This window comes from Drosophila suzukii, chromosome 2L (assembly GCF_043229965.1).
Source record: "Drosophila suzukii chromosome 2L, CBGP_Dsuzu_IsoJpt1.0, whole genome shotgun sequence".
In the NCBI taxonomy this organism is placed as follows: domain Eukaryota; kingdom Metazoa; phylum Arthropoda; class Insecta; order Diptera; family Drosophilidae; genus Drosophila; species Drosophila suzukii.
Genome location: NC_092080.1, coordinates 11,649,335 through 11,664,849, shown reverse-complemented (window position 1 = coordinate 11,664,849; position 15,515 = coordinate 11,649,335).

Here is a 15,515-nt window from a genome sequence, read left to right as displayed (position 1 = left end):
TGCGTATGTTGTTATTTTATTCCTAGGGTAATGTCTTTTACAGCAAATTTTCGGAACTCAAGAAATCCTTAACTCAACTCATCTTTAAATTACTAATGACCCAATTCTATAAGTCAAGATCAGAATATCCAGGTAAGCCGTTATAACTCAGCTTGAAAGTTATGATCTTGTAGATAAAAACGAACAGATTATTTAAAAAGCTAAGACGTTACTAAAAATAATACTAATTCAAGTAAGACTGTAAGTTTATTAATCAGCGTACTACCATATCGTGAAAATAATCTGTTTGAAATATTTGATTTTTAAAGATAAAGTCTTTATGTTTCTCTTGAGTCAAATAATTTAACAAAGTCCATAAAAATATAATTTGTATTTTTAGCATGATGAAAAGCATTTTTTCATGTCTATTTTAAGTTCTTGTAATCTTTTAAGAGACAATATTTTGTTTTTTATGATATCGTTTTTATATTTCGGTACTGCATTGGCACAATTTTCTTTATTCAGATCTAGGCTTAGAAACCTCGAGTAGATCTCAGTTTTCATCATAGATTGGACCGAATCTCGTCCAGTTCCGAGAAGTCCATTTGCTGTGTGGTCTGTCGGCGTGGATAAATGGGCTTCCAACAACGACGACCACCGAGGGCAACAGTTTAAGAATCAAAATAAACATTTCGAACCCTCTGGGGCCTCCGATAAGTTCTGTCAACAAACTTTGGTCGCGTAACGGCGCATGCAGGAGCAATCGGGGAGTTGGATCTGAGCTGCAGCATTGAATTACAATCGTCAACATGGAGATCAACATCAGAGGCATTCGCAATCTGCCGGCCCCTTAAAGTGGGGAATACTTCTGGAGAGCAGTCCAAAAATTCTTTCGAGGCGGCGTAATTCGGCAACGATTGGAGGTCCCAATCTACACTATCCATTTTCTCTTCTTACCGCCTCGCCCTGTAAATCTTCATTAATAAAATTTAGGTTCCTCAATCTTGTTTGTTTGCATTGCATTTTTAATTTCACTCTATTTTTTTTGGTGTCACCCGCTCTTTTCAGAATCTGGTCTTGAATTTATTATTTTTATTTTGGTTTTATGAATTTCCTGCCCTACCAAGAACTCGAATCTCCTTCCCTATGACAACCGTCTCTTGGGAGTTTATGTAACCAGACGAAACCACTCGATCAAAGAATTGCGCAAGAAATTTTGTTGAAATTGGGTTTTTTTTTGGACGAAGTGATGGCGATCGCCATCAAGTGGCCATTTTACTTTGTTTTCTTTTGACTTTGTTATTTATTTTTCTTCTAGCTTAATTCTTGGCCAGCAGGAAGTGTCAAATTTCGATTTCTTTCTGCGCATGCAATACAAATGTTGGAAAAAAACTATAGCCGAAATTGGAATCAACTGACAGGCAGACGGATATTAAAACAAAAAAATTTCAATTGATTTTATTTATCAAATAAAAAAGAACAAAAATTGTGGAAAAAGTCAAATAAAAGTATGGACTAGTCTTGATTTTGGATCCACAGTATTAAAATAAGACATTATTTGCCTACAATTTATACGATAATCTTGTCTGGGTGGTAAAATGTTTAATATTTCATTATATTTTTCTGCATATCTCATTTCACTTTCCTTGATTGCATACCAGAGACTTTTCTGGCTCATAACCAATCCGATAGCAATTGGAACTCCGATATCTCTCGAGTTCTGCGACATTTTGGGATTCAGCTTCAAGTGCAGATTAAACAATAATTATGAAATTCTGATGCAAATCGCCGGCGACACAATGTCTCCTTGTCCCCAGCTCTTTTCCCAACTCCAGTTCATATTTTAAGCCGCAGGCCAGGACACGAATAATATCCAGGGAGCAGGCAGCTTGAGTGGATGTCAAGAGTGGATGAGCCGGCGGAGTGAAATTTTTGGGGGGAGAGGCGTTGAGTGCCCGGCATCTTGTCAAATGAAATTTATAGACACGGCAATGGCAATCGGTGAATTGTCATGGCCATGGGGCTAAGTTCATCCTGGGCATAATCAGTGCTTAGGGGCAGTACAGCACCCGTACCATTAATAGTACCCCTTACCCTTACACTTTCCTGGAGACCAAACCAAAACCATCTCGGACAACTGGGATGATTGTCAACATTATTATGGTCCACACACACACCGTTTGATTATGCTGCGCATTCGGGGCACTCTTTTTATGCCTGCACTGCGACGTGTGAAGGCTTTGATGAGACATACACTGAGAAAAAAATAGTGAACCTTACCAAGTCATTCATTAAACCAGCAGGAAGTAGTCAAGAAGTATGATATAAGCCCATTTCTTAAGGGAATTTTTTTTAATTATTATAAAATATATAATAATAAAAAACTTTTGTAAAAACATTAATGATACACTGCGAAAAAAATATAGAACATTTCGAAGTAATTCATTAAACCACCAAGAAGTAGTCAAGAAATATGAAATACACAATTTTTTAAAGAGAACTCATTTTTTTAAAAATATTATACAATATCTTATAATAACAAAAAGCCTTTCAGCAATATTTTTATGATTGAATAAAAACAAATATTCTATTACTCTGTAGGTTCTTACCTGTACTTATCGTGGATATAAAAAAACGAACACCAAACTCTGGTATTAATATCACTGTTTTAAGGAGTCGAACTTATAAATATCTCAAGCAAAAACCCCAATTTTTTTGGGTGTAGTGATGGGATCGGATGGTGTGGGATGGGAAATATCTTCTTGGCCTGTCTGGTTTGCGGGGTGGTGCGTTTTTTATGATGCTCCTCAAGTGGACGAGGATGAAGCAGCGTCGAGCGACACGCTTAAGTGGCTCGCATACCCTATTAGACATACGCCCCCCTCCCTTTTGGCTGGTCTTAATTCAATCGATAGTTCACACATGTAATCGCATGGCCGGATGATTGGGGGGCTTCTTCCTGCATTTTACTTTTACCCCAAGTCTACCCGATTTCCCGCTTTTCTTTGGGTTTGCATGCCAAACACGTAGCGTTGACATTGAAAGGGGAATGGGGGGTGTGTTTTGTTCCCATTTTCTGATCTGACTTTAACCTTAAATCGTTAACACATTAGTTTTCCAGCAGTTGCCGCGTCACTCTACTCATTAGCTTAATGAAGAGCGGCCAGCGAGTCCTTCAGAAGCTCATTAGCTGTCGCTTTGTTCGGTCCTCGAAAGTTTTTCACCAAAATATGCTCGTAAATCTCGTTTTGGCAGCATCGAGAAAGGGAAATTTATCGCGTCAAAGGACAAGTGCCAAAAAGTTTTCGACCCAAAGCCTATCAATCATTGATGTGTGTGGATATTAAAGAGGATAAGATTCTGGGTCTTAATTGTTATCTTTTTAGTACAAAAGAGCTAAGAAAGTTAATTAACTTAAGGATATGTGACTTTCAAAATAAATAAAGGAATATGTTTTTACTTCGATTTTGTAATACATAATTTAAAATTTTCAATATAATTTAAAATTACAGCACCACAAATTGACTTTATTTTCTCAATTGTTTAAAGAACAATTACAATCTGCAACATACCCATATAAAGTTTTTACAACCATTGTTAATCGGCAAAGCGTAATATCTACATCTGTCACCTCCTTTCCTCACCGGATTCCTCCCATTTCTAATCTGTGGGCTGGCATCTTGTGCGAGTCTAAAAGTTCTTCCTTTCCGGCAAAGAATCCGCCTTACCCATCCCCATCAAAAATAAGGTCCATTGTCTTGCGTTTTTTATTGATGGACTGCCTTGGCTGCTTTTTACGACTTCACCCCGGCCGCTTGGTGAATGGTCAGTGTCAGTTCAGTGTCACCCCCCCTCCCCAGTTCATTTGTACATCCTTATACAATGTACATCCTTGGCCATGCATCTCTGTCTATCGGTCGTCCCCAAGGCGATTTTCATACTTCGACATCCGTTTGCAATGTATCTTTATCGTTTTATACCGCTTCCGTGGCCAGGACTTGGACTCCTTCGGAGTCGCATAATTTCCGTAATGACCAATGATATAAATGGAACTCATTTGCCAGTCCCCGCATTCTTCTGCTCCCAGTTGTATTGATGCGCTGCCGTAAATCGCTTTGCACCCCCTCTAAGGTTCCAAGTTCCCAAGTTTTCTGGACATGGACGGCTTCGACTCCTTTAACGTTTGTAATAATAAATTAAATCACATTTCGGTCTTTTTTTCTTTCAGCTATACCCTCTCTGAGGGTTATATAAATACTTCAACATGGTTTTTTCCTTGTTGTTAAATAATTTTTAGGTTACGATAGAAGGCGGGGATGAAGGCGGGGATGAAGGCGAGGTCTATTGAAGATATGAACAAAAACGTCAATTTTAAACGTTGTTAAGGCAAACAACATTTTTATAGTTCATATATAGTTCATACAACTTTTTTAAAATTAGGACAGAAAAAGGACAGCTTAATATTTTTTTACATTTTTCTATGCTAAAAGCAATTACAAAGTCCTAGAAGGAATGATTTATTAATATACACTACAGTATTGTATTGATTGTATTTGATTCAAATATTGGTTACATTCAAATTAAATGGAGATATTTTTAAGTCGTATAATATCATATAAGGTGTTTAAAAATCAATCATAACTACTGTTATGTTGTTGAAAAATAAATTCTTAGATTTTCTATAATTCCTTAAAGAAAGGGAACTGGAATCGTCATCGTAAATGTAACCTCTACTGTTTTTTAGGGCGCTTGGTGTGCGTCCATGTGTGTGGGCCCCTGTATGATGTCTCTCCGGTTCATTGGCTGTGGCCCATAAAAAAGAGGCAAGTGGATGAGGGCGAGTCCGTAGCATAAAGCATATGAAGACATTTGCCTTCGCCTTCGACTCCGGGCCATTACAAATTGGTTGAATTTGATTTTGGCCCAAAAAAGCGAGCTGCGGTGTCCACTGCTCGGTTGGTTTCGGTGGCTTTCGATGGCTTTTGGTGGGTTGGGCGATGGGTGATGGGTAATGGGCGAAACTATTCTGGGGCAACCTTCGAAGAGCTGTGGGTTTTAGCAGAAGGTTGAACCAGTTGGTAAATGCCCCGCCGTCGCCGCCGAAGCCCCAATCTAGATCCGAAAAGCCAGAACCAGGTAGTGCTGGCGACACAGGTGCAACCAAATTGTTTTTGCCTCCATTAAGTTTTTCTCTTCGCTTTTCATTTCGGTGTATTATATTCTTTTTAATATTATTGTTTTTTCTTCACTCCGAGCTGGGTGTTTTCTTTCCGCCGATTCGGCAGATTTACTGTGTTGTTCTTTTCTTTTTTTTGGAGTGGCTTGTGCAAAAAGGCAAACAAAATGCAACCGCTAAAAACTAGATGAGTAATGAGTACACTTGTACATGGCTTAGGATCGGATATGCATATTTATATTTTACGAGAGCTGTGTATAATGACAATGAGGTTCCTGGAATCTCGTACGGAATGTGGCAGGCCATCTTTCAGAGATAAACCAAAGTTTCTGTGATAAGACTGTTTTGGGTCTAGACAGTAGAATTTTGGAATCCTATATGTTTGGGGTGTCATGACGATTTTACTTGGAAATATCAGAACGAAAATATTCCAGGCATATCAAAAGATCTTTAAAATGTTAGTCTTTGTAGTGCAGGATATACCAAAAGAAATGTCATAATAAATATTTTAAACATGTAGGTACTCCAAAGACTTGTAAACAGCGATCTAGAAATAATTTTCTGATTATTTGTAGACACTCAGCTACCTCGAAAATCGTACAATAACCGTGGGAACATAAACAACGGCTTTCCTCACGTTCCGTTTGTATATATAAATATTTTAGAGTATAAGTGAAACCCAAAGACATTACACAACTCAGACAAGTGCAATAAGAGCTTTGTGATCGTCAATCAGGGTGCTGAATTCACTAGGGGAGTATTCTGATTTCGTTTATAGGTGATTCTTTGATCATGTCATTTTTGATGACTTTATAATATTCTTTCACACCTAAGGGATCTATTGGGATACCTGAAAAATCTGTCTGGAGTGCGTGATTATCTCGTGCTGTATTATCTCGGACCGATTATTACTAATCACTGACGGATCATAAGTGACCATACATATATAGAATTCCACGAGACTAATTTACTCACGAGAAAGTATCACCTAGTATTACTTGATTAGTGCCGATTAGAAATATATGCGAAATATATAAAAAAGTACCGGAGATTGCAACACGAGGCGTATGAGGGGGACTTTCAACCGCTCGTGTCAGCATTCTGAGGTCGACGCTGTCGGTCGATGAACCCCAGGCGGAAAACTAAAACAAAAACAAGAAAAACCTAACAAAAATAACAACAAAATGATTGCCGTAGCGAAATGGCGATTTCAAGTCAAGCTCTTTCTCTGCGAAAAGACTACAACAAATTGCACGCGCGACATGCGCTCGTAATGAGGTTACAAAACAATTTATACAATTTTTTAATAAATCAATTTGCGTTTTTCGCCAACATATTGTTATCAGAGCGATCAACTTAAAAAAATGATTGAAAATAAAAAACTTTTGCGCAAAAATTAAACCGCTGAATTGGCAATAAACTCGAGAAAGAAAATAACTGAATCGATTGCAGGGATCAGCATTCCGTCATTTCGACGCTTAATTTATTTATTGTTGTCGTCGACGGCTGTAAATGCAATTTGATGATTTAATTAATATTGAATTACACTGCCATTAAGACCGGCTCGATAATTATACAATCTACAGAAGAGCAGTTCGATTGCAGGACTGGGAAGCAGCTCTGTTTGCCCCCTCTCTCTCCCTCTTTGTTATCGACGCTTGTATGTTTCGGGTGGGACTGTACCTGGCTGGGATGTTCGCCTTAATTTATGCCAGGGCAAATATTTAGCCAACAAACACACACAACTTCTGCCCGGGCTTATTAATTAAGAGACTCCGTAGACTCAGACGCACACAGTTTCCTCTGTGTCCTCCATGGGTATTCCCCTCGCCCACCATCCGGAAATCGGGAAATCATAAAAGCGTAAAATCGAAATGCCGCCAATCCGTGGTGGCTGCCAAGCTGACTACTTCCTGTTTCTTTTTCAGTCCCGTCTGCCTTCCTCTTTGCCCGGCTCCCCTTTATTAACACGCATATCAATTCATTTTGATTGTAATTTATACCGTAGCCAATCGCTGCATATCGCTTACATCATCCCCCCACCACCTCCATTTCAACCAGGGTAATAAAGTTATTGTTTATAGATACATGGATGTTGCGGCTGCAGTTAAAGGCAATAGAAACTGAGAGGACAGTAAGTCACTTGCTATTTTTGCCTTCCTTCCTGTTTAGTGGAGCGTGATCTTGAAATGGAAATCGCTTTTCGGGGAGTAGGACTCACATATGTGGGGGTAATGGAGGTGGATTTATGTTGTTTTCCGAAAGTATTGTTTTAAAAGTTGTCTTTGCGAATTGTGGCGGTTTTATTAATGTAATAACAATATTATACAATTGGTTGTTGGAATATTGAGAGTAGACAAGGCAAATTATATCCAATTGGGGGGAATATTCGCAATATGGTAACTACAATATAAGGTCGTCAATATAGTCTAGTCAAAGTTATATAAATCTCAAAAATACCTTTTTTCAAATGAGCGCTTTTAAATAATGGTTTTATATTTCAAATTGGCTTTATGATTTCTTTGATATAAAATTTTGATCTTAAAGTATTTAGTTTATTCTATTACGTAAAGGGTTCGTAGTGTTAGTTTTACTTACTGCATTTATTGTTTAAAACATGCAGAACTTGACCATGACCATGCAATCAACCTAATTGCGCTGCCCCAATGGCCAACTTCTGACCCATGAAGTTCCCTTCCTCCATTCTCCATCCTCACCCACAAACCCCCAACCAAATCCAAATCCAAACCCAACCCAAAACCGTTCTAAATCAAAAGACAAACGTCGACAAATGACCCGGCGCAGTGAATAAATGAATAGCAGTAAGTCGGCAACTCGAAATGAATGTGTTCGGTAACAATTCATTAAGCAAATAGAAATGTGCGCTAAACGCATTAAGAGATTAGCACACATCGAGCAGGAACAACAATGTCTCTGGGCAGTACAAAACACCCAGTACCCAATACCAAATACCCATCGATAAACCGTATAGAACTGGCCAGCGTAATGACCCTCATTTGCTGTAACTTGGTGGTCTGTTGGTCTTTTGGTCTTTTGGCCCTTGCTGGTTAAATTTAATTGCCGGCCAAAGGAGACTTTTCACATGTGGTTAACACTCGGCTTGGTCTTCGTGGGTGAAAAGGTGAAATCACTGTTGCTTCTGGCTTGTTAAGTGCTCATTGTTTCGCCAACAATGTTGACGGGCCCCTTTGAAAAGCAGCCACATGTGATGGGAAGTGATGTGATGTGCTGACTGCCACTGTCTCAGTGAAAAGCGAATGCAAAGCGGAAGTTGCCAGTTGAAAATCACTTAAGTGCAATTTCGGTTTTTGAAATTGCAGAATTTTGGGTGGTGGGGTTTTAGTGGTTAATAGTAGTCATTTGGATCTTACACAATCAAAGTTTAACAAAGACAAATACATTTTAATCCTTTTCTTCCTTGCAAATATAAGGAAAAATGCAAAATATAGTGCTTAAGTAAAATCTAAGAGGTGTTAGAATATTCAGAATATTATAAACTTATCTATTTGAAGAAAATATTTTTTAAGGGTACATTTGTTCTTTATTTGATAGCTATATATTGATTTTTATTTAATAAATATCCGACAGTTGAATTCAGTAAACTTTAAATAAACGAAGTAGGAAAAACTTTCTTTAAAATCATCTTAATTCAAAACTCTAAGGATCTTTGTTACTACTTCATTTTTGGTATTTTTACTTTAGAACCAAAACATAAACGGAAGTAAAAAAGAGTTAAAAAAATAAGATAATATATGATATTGTTATTTATGATTACAACATGAAGTCAAATTAGAAGTAGGTGTTACATGTACGCCTCTTAGATCCCGCCCAATATAATATTTCCCGTTTGCGTGTGGTACATACTTCCCAATCAGTTTTCCGGCCAACCTGCTAAGGAAGTGACCCACATTGAATCCTAATCCTTAACTCCATGCGTCCAAACATCACGTCCCGTCTTCCTTTCTTGTTCCTGTTGTTGGACACAAATTGTCGCTATCCTTTTCATCAAATCTCTCCTCATCCTCCCCATCTTCCATATCCTTTGCTTTTGTCCGTTGGTCATGTGATAAACGTTTATGATTATTTTTATGTTTCATCCGTTCGACTCTCGACTCGACTTTGGCTTGCCAATTTGACGCTGATATATACAGGGACTTGATTTAGTTTAAATAGCGCTGAGGGAGATAGAGAACGAAGAGTCACAACTGCACTAAGAAAAAATACAAAGTGAAATCATATAAAACATTGACCAATTTCGACTTATTTGCAAAAATTTATTTTTTAATTAAAATATATTATTCCCCTTTTAAATGGGAAAGAGAGAGTGCTACCAAATCGATTGCAAAGAAATATTTTATTTAAAATAATAATTTGACAATATACATACTTATTTGTAACTTAATGAGAAATTACAACCTATGTTGATTAAAACTATTATTTTTGGTTCATTTATTTGGTATTTATCCAACATGCTGGGAAAATGTGGTAAAATATGAGCTTACCTATTATGTTTTGGGAAAAATTACCTATAAACTGATTCACAAAAATACCACCATAAAACGGAAAAAGGGGAGTGGTACCATATAGATTGCAATGTTAAATACGATAATTTAACATAATAACTTGACAATTTAGAAATTTGTAAATTAATGTGAAATTACAGTCTGTAATGGATGAAAATATTATTTTTGATTAATTTAGTTTGTAGACTAAAAAGAAAATCCAACATTCTGAAAAATGTCGTAAAAGATGAGATTACCCTTAAATTATTGGAAAAATTACCTGAAAACTGATTACAAAATATTGGTGTAGCATTTAGGTGAATACAACATTTTCAGTGTATGAACATCTCCCGGAAAATGCAATTTATGTGTTTGGAGAATGGGTAGCACACAAAAAAAAACCCAGTCACACGTGACTGCAGTGAACGTTGCCTTTGCCACCCACCGCCCCCTGCCCTTTTTCACCCACATGTGTGAACAAATATTTTTTAGAGGGTGTCCGCCCTTTATGCGGGTCCTTTCTGGTATTCTGGTATTCTGGTGTCCTGATGTCCAGCCCCGGCTACGTGTCATTTGTGCTATCTGGTCGAGCAAATCTTTCCGCCACTGCCCGCTCTTCCTAGCTCCGAAATCCGGACAATTTCCATAATCGTTGGTTAAACAAGACCGCTCACACATGCCTGGTCAAGCTGACCGCAGTTTATGCCCGGGGTTTTACGGCCCTCAGCTCCTAAGAACCGGCCGGCAGCCCTTTGTGGACCTTGTTTGAATTATGCTTTTACATATTTTTATTCACTTAACACCGAAAAAGGGGTGCAAGGGCGAAAATATATCCTTCCTATATGTGGGAAGGTGGCCCGGCTTAATCAAATTATGGCTTATCTCTCGAATGGTGTCGACTTGGCGGAGGTCAAAACGCAAATAGCCATAAACATGTAGATTAAATCCCCATTGACCAGGTCCCATCACCCACATGGCCTCTCATGTGACCTTGTTTCTTTCGGTGGTTTTATTAGGTATAAACTCTTTAATGGTGTCCACACAATGTAGCTAATATTTGCATATAAATCTCCTAGCTACTGGTAATTAAATCTCTAGTTTTATGCATTGTTTATGCACAGCAAAGATCTGAATAATGGTTTGAGGAAAAATATTTGACCAACTAGGATTTTATTAGGATTATTTTCTAGCATACTTATGGGAGTAACCCTAATAAAATCAAAGCCATAATTAATAGAATTTTTGAGGTATGTTTAACACATTTAATAAACCCTTATAAAAATTCTAAATTTGAAATCAAGGGCAAACAATTTAAAGAACCATTCAAGACTTTAACATTTTGAGCAAATGTACCCCCAAAATGAGCCACAAAAAATCCATAAATATCGACTCGGAATCATTGGAGCAGTCAATATATGGGGAAAGACCCAGCAGCAGTCAAGGAACCGGCATCATTTCATGCTCAATTCAAATGTTGTTCAATCTCATTCAAACAATTTGTATCGTAGTTTTATTACCACAATAAAACGGATTAAGCAGTTCGCCCTCCCCGGGAGCTGGAAAAAGGATACAATGAAGTCGGAACCGAGAAAAGAGGGCGTGCCCTTGCTGGTCTCACTGGTCGTGTGTGTTCGCCTTTTAAATTGGTTGAATTTCCGCACGAATTAAATTTCTTCCTGCCAAGTGAAAGAGCGAGGAATATTTCACGCTTCGACAGATTGACGATTGGGGGGGAGGGCCGTATTATAGAGTCCTTTCCGGAATATTTCACACTTCGCCCGTACAAATCAGCGACACGTGGCAAGTGCCATATAATTTATAACAGCGAAAAAAAGGGCAAAGGAGACCCCAAAAACTTCGGTGGGTGTCGAATTCGATATGCTCAATCTGCCCAAGAATTTTTCAACAATTTTTCAGCGGCCGAAACTTTAAACTTTTCGACGCTCGTTCGCTGTGTGAGACTTTCCACTGAAGCGGCCATTTCATTTGACTTAAAATTGTATTATCCTCATTCACCAGTAAATTAATATTTCCCTTTGTGTCATTCTACAGAAAATTTTTCATAATTTTCTTTCGAGTTTCTCAAAGAAAGCGGTATCTTCAATCAATTTGCTTGGCTTTTACGCTGGGACTGCTCCTTTCAATTGACCAGAGCTTTGTTGAAGGTCCCTCGGTAACCATCTATCCGTACATATGTCTGATTCGTATCTAAATCTATTACAATTCATATTTATATGCCAAGCACACTGATAACCACCCTCTCCTTCTGAAAATTTTGATTTTTTTGGAGGGCAAACAGTGCAGCCCGTTGGGATAGGATTTCACTGGTTGTTTGCCTACTTATTTTTAAAAATAATAATAAAATTTTTATTTATGACAAAATATTATAAAGTTTTAGTATTATACAAAGTAATATTGTAACTTTTTTATATTTAACGGATTGTTCTTGTTTTTATAAATACATATCTCAATCTCAATCCTGATTTACAACCGTAGTTAATAATAGGATAAGCTAGTGAAGATGAATAAAAATTATTATATGTTATCTTAAGTCAGTGAGTGCTTTAAAGTATAAATGAAGATCTTTTTTCCTCAACCTGTTTTTTTTTCAAACCCAATCTTTCTTTGTAAATCCAATAATTTTAATAAAAACTACCATACACACATGCCTCGCACTGTACGCGTACGGGTTAAGTCAAGTGTTAAAGAGTTTTTTAGAGACATCTTCGTCTGGTTTCTCCACTTCCTGTGTCGCAATTTCTTTTTGGTCTTGCTACCCCTTTTATGAGCCCTTTCCGTATCGCCGATTTTGCTTAGCCTAATATCCAAATAAACATACTTTATCCGTTATTGCCGTCGAATTTATGGTTTCTTAAATGCCACCCCGCCCGCTGATGGACTTCCTGGATGGAAATATGAGATGGTAGCTGCGATTTTGATAAGGGTCCCTGGAGTTTCTTTGGCAAAGCAAGTTGAATCTATTTTCTTGATTGTTCGACAGCTGGTAAAGTTTATGGGTTGAAGCGATAAGACAAAAGATGGAACTTTTTCTTTGAAGTTTATGGTTTTTACACATACATACATATATTTTCCTTTGGCTTTGGTTACCACGAGTATCCAATGTGCATTGCCAATTGCAATTAAGACAATGTTACAAGGTCACTGGTTTTTTGCACAGATAACAGAAAAATGCAAAAAGTGGCGCCGCTAACGAAATTGCAAATTTTGCACATGTACCGAAATGCAACGCTGTGTTGTAAAGTATATGTAACTACATGTGTACAAGTCTGCATAAATATATATACATATATACACTGTGGAATGCAATTGAAATCGGTGACAACATAATGCCCTATACACCTACCCCAATGCAGGCAACAACAACAACAACAGAAACACCAGGAAAAGCTTCATTTTCCAGCGGAACCTTTCCTTTGCGCAGGTCCGAAACTGGAAAATGAATTACGTAGTGTCCTCTAAAAGGAGGGGAATCCCCCTCTTTGAGGTGTCTGTGTGTGTGCGCGTCTGTGTGCCTTTTCGTAATGGTGGCCGTTGTTTAGGTGTGAAATCTGCAAGGAGAGAGCATTTAAAGTAGTGTGAGTAAGAGCGAGAAAGAGAAAGCAAGGACTAAATAGGAATTAAGCGTAACAACAACAACAAACCTATTGGAGCAAGCGCATAATTCATATTTTACCAGTAACGCCCACGCCCACTTTGCGTCTGTGTGCATAGAGTGTTTAAGAGTGTGTGTGTGTGTGCAGGTGCTTTTCAATTATCTTTGGCAAACTGTTAAATAAATACAGGTGTACATACTTTTGCACATAAAGAGATTCCTACATATGTTCTCCTTTATTTACTTTGCTAATTGTGATGAGCCTCAGACTCATAAGGCAAATAAATTACTTTAAAGTAGCCACACAACTTTTATTAATTGTTTGTGGTCTAGAAAAAACTTACAATTGCTGATTTACGCTCCGTAAGGATTTTTCGAAAATATCTTAAAGCTTCCAAATGAATGATTGTAACAAATTGGCATTTATTTCTTTGTACCATTGCAATAACTTAATGACCTTCTATTTTAAATACCGGAAGTCTGTAATTAATTAATAAGAACGATGGATTAATAGTTGAGTATGATATTTTAATACTCTGTTCTGCAAAAAAAAGTATAAGATCAGTATTTAACTCCACGTTGCTAAAAAATTGTTACTATTGTTAAATTACCTGTCCTAACCTACTTGACAATTGAGTTATTTAATAAATATAATTTTAAGACAGTGTTTCATTTCATTTCTTTTAAAATTAATATACCTGTAAATACACTATATTTATTAAACATGTATGAATTCTGGATATTTAGAAAAAATATACATAACTCCTTTTATTTTTTCGAAAGTATTCTTAGATATTAAAATTGTGTATTACCTATTCTTTCAAGAAGTTGGGACATAGACGTTTACCGTCTATCGGTTGATATCGTAAGCATATCAACTAGAATGAAACAAATAGTCTCCATGAGGAAAGAAACAATCAAGATATCATATTAAATTGACAATTTAAATGGTAATTGGGACTCATATCAATGCGACAGGAATGATTAATATTAGAGTGCGCCTTAAAAATTCTGTAAATGTAGTTGGCAATGGGATTAGAATTCTGGTTTATTATAAAGCTGCAGGCATCTACTGTACGCTTATAAAGCCGTGAATTCCTTTCGACAACAATGGTGCAATGTTTTGTTTTTAATAGGTAATAAGCACTTTGCACAATGTTGAGTATGTTGAAATTACGGTCATTTTTATAAAAAGATGCCATTATATTTTATATACTTAAGCCAAATGAGGCTTGACGTTTTGTATTTAAAATGTTTTGCAACTTGAAAAGCATTTATTATTTTTTTCAATGAGAAAAAGCGATACAATTTTGGGTTGAGATGTTCTGCAGAATCCTTTTTCGAACTAATATACTGTTCCTCAATGAAATTTAACAGTAAACCAAATTCCCCATAAGCTAGACACTGGAGATAAAGACATCATTAGAAAATCATGTAGTGCATTAGTCGAACTGTCGTCGCCACACCCCCACTCCATGTGCCACTCCCCCGCCCAGGACCCCCGCCCACTCCGAGGGGCAACCGCAATTGCCATTATGTTGAACACGCAAGTCAATTGATGCAATTTGTCCGACCAGCCGGAGAGGAGAGTCTTCGTTCGGTTTGGGCCAGGGGCAATTTCCCCAGTGACAATCTGACATGCCGTAACAGGTTCACGGTCTGACGAATAGTGGGTGGTGCCCTGCGGGGTGCAGGGTTACAGAACTTGGATGGGAGGGGGTGAAACCGACCGCCTGCTCTCATCAACAGTTAGCAGCTTCTGCTGGTGATTTAAGGGTTGCCAGCCAGCCGGCTCGCCCTTAAATGAATTGCGGCGATTTATTGCGGTAATACTCATTTAGCGGACCTGCCCCGGGGGGAACAAAAAATAGAAGAAAGAACTCTATAACCAAGGGATCGGATCGAAGTTCTATATTCCCAGTACTTTCAAGGCCTAAAACTACGCCTAAAACGAAATTCGATAAGAGTAATTTCCCTTATTAGTATATGCTGTCTATTTCTGATTAATTTTTACAATTTGTATCAGAATATTCCTTAAACAGTTTAAAAATATTCAAATCATGCTGAATTTATGTACTATATATAAAAATGTAACCTCTATCCCCATTACAAATTTTTGTAATTTTATTTTTCTTTCTTAAAGATAATAAATAATGAAAGACGGACGCTAAAAGCCCGTATACCTATTTTTAAGAACATTCGTTCTCAAATTTGTCGATCTAAA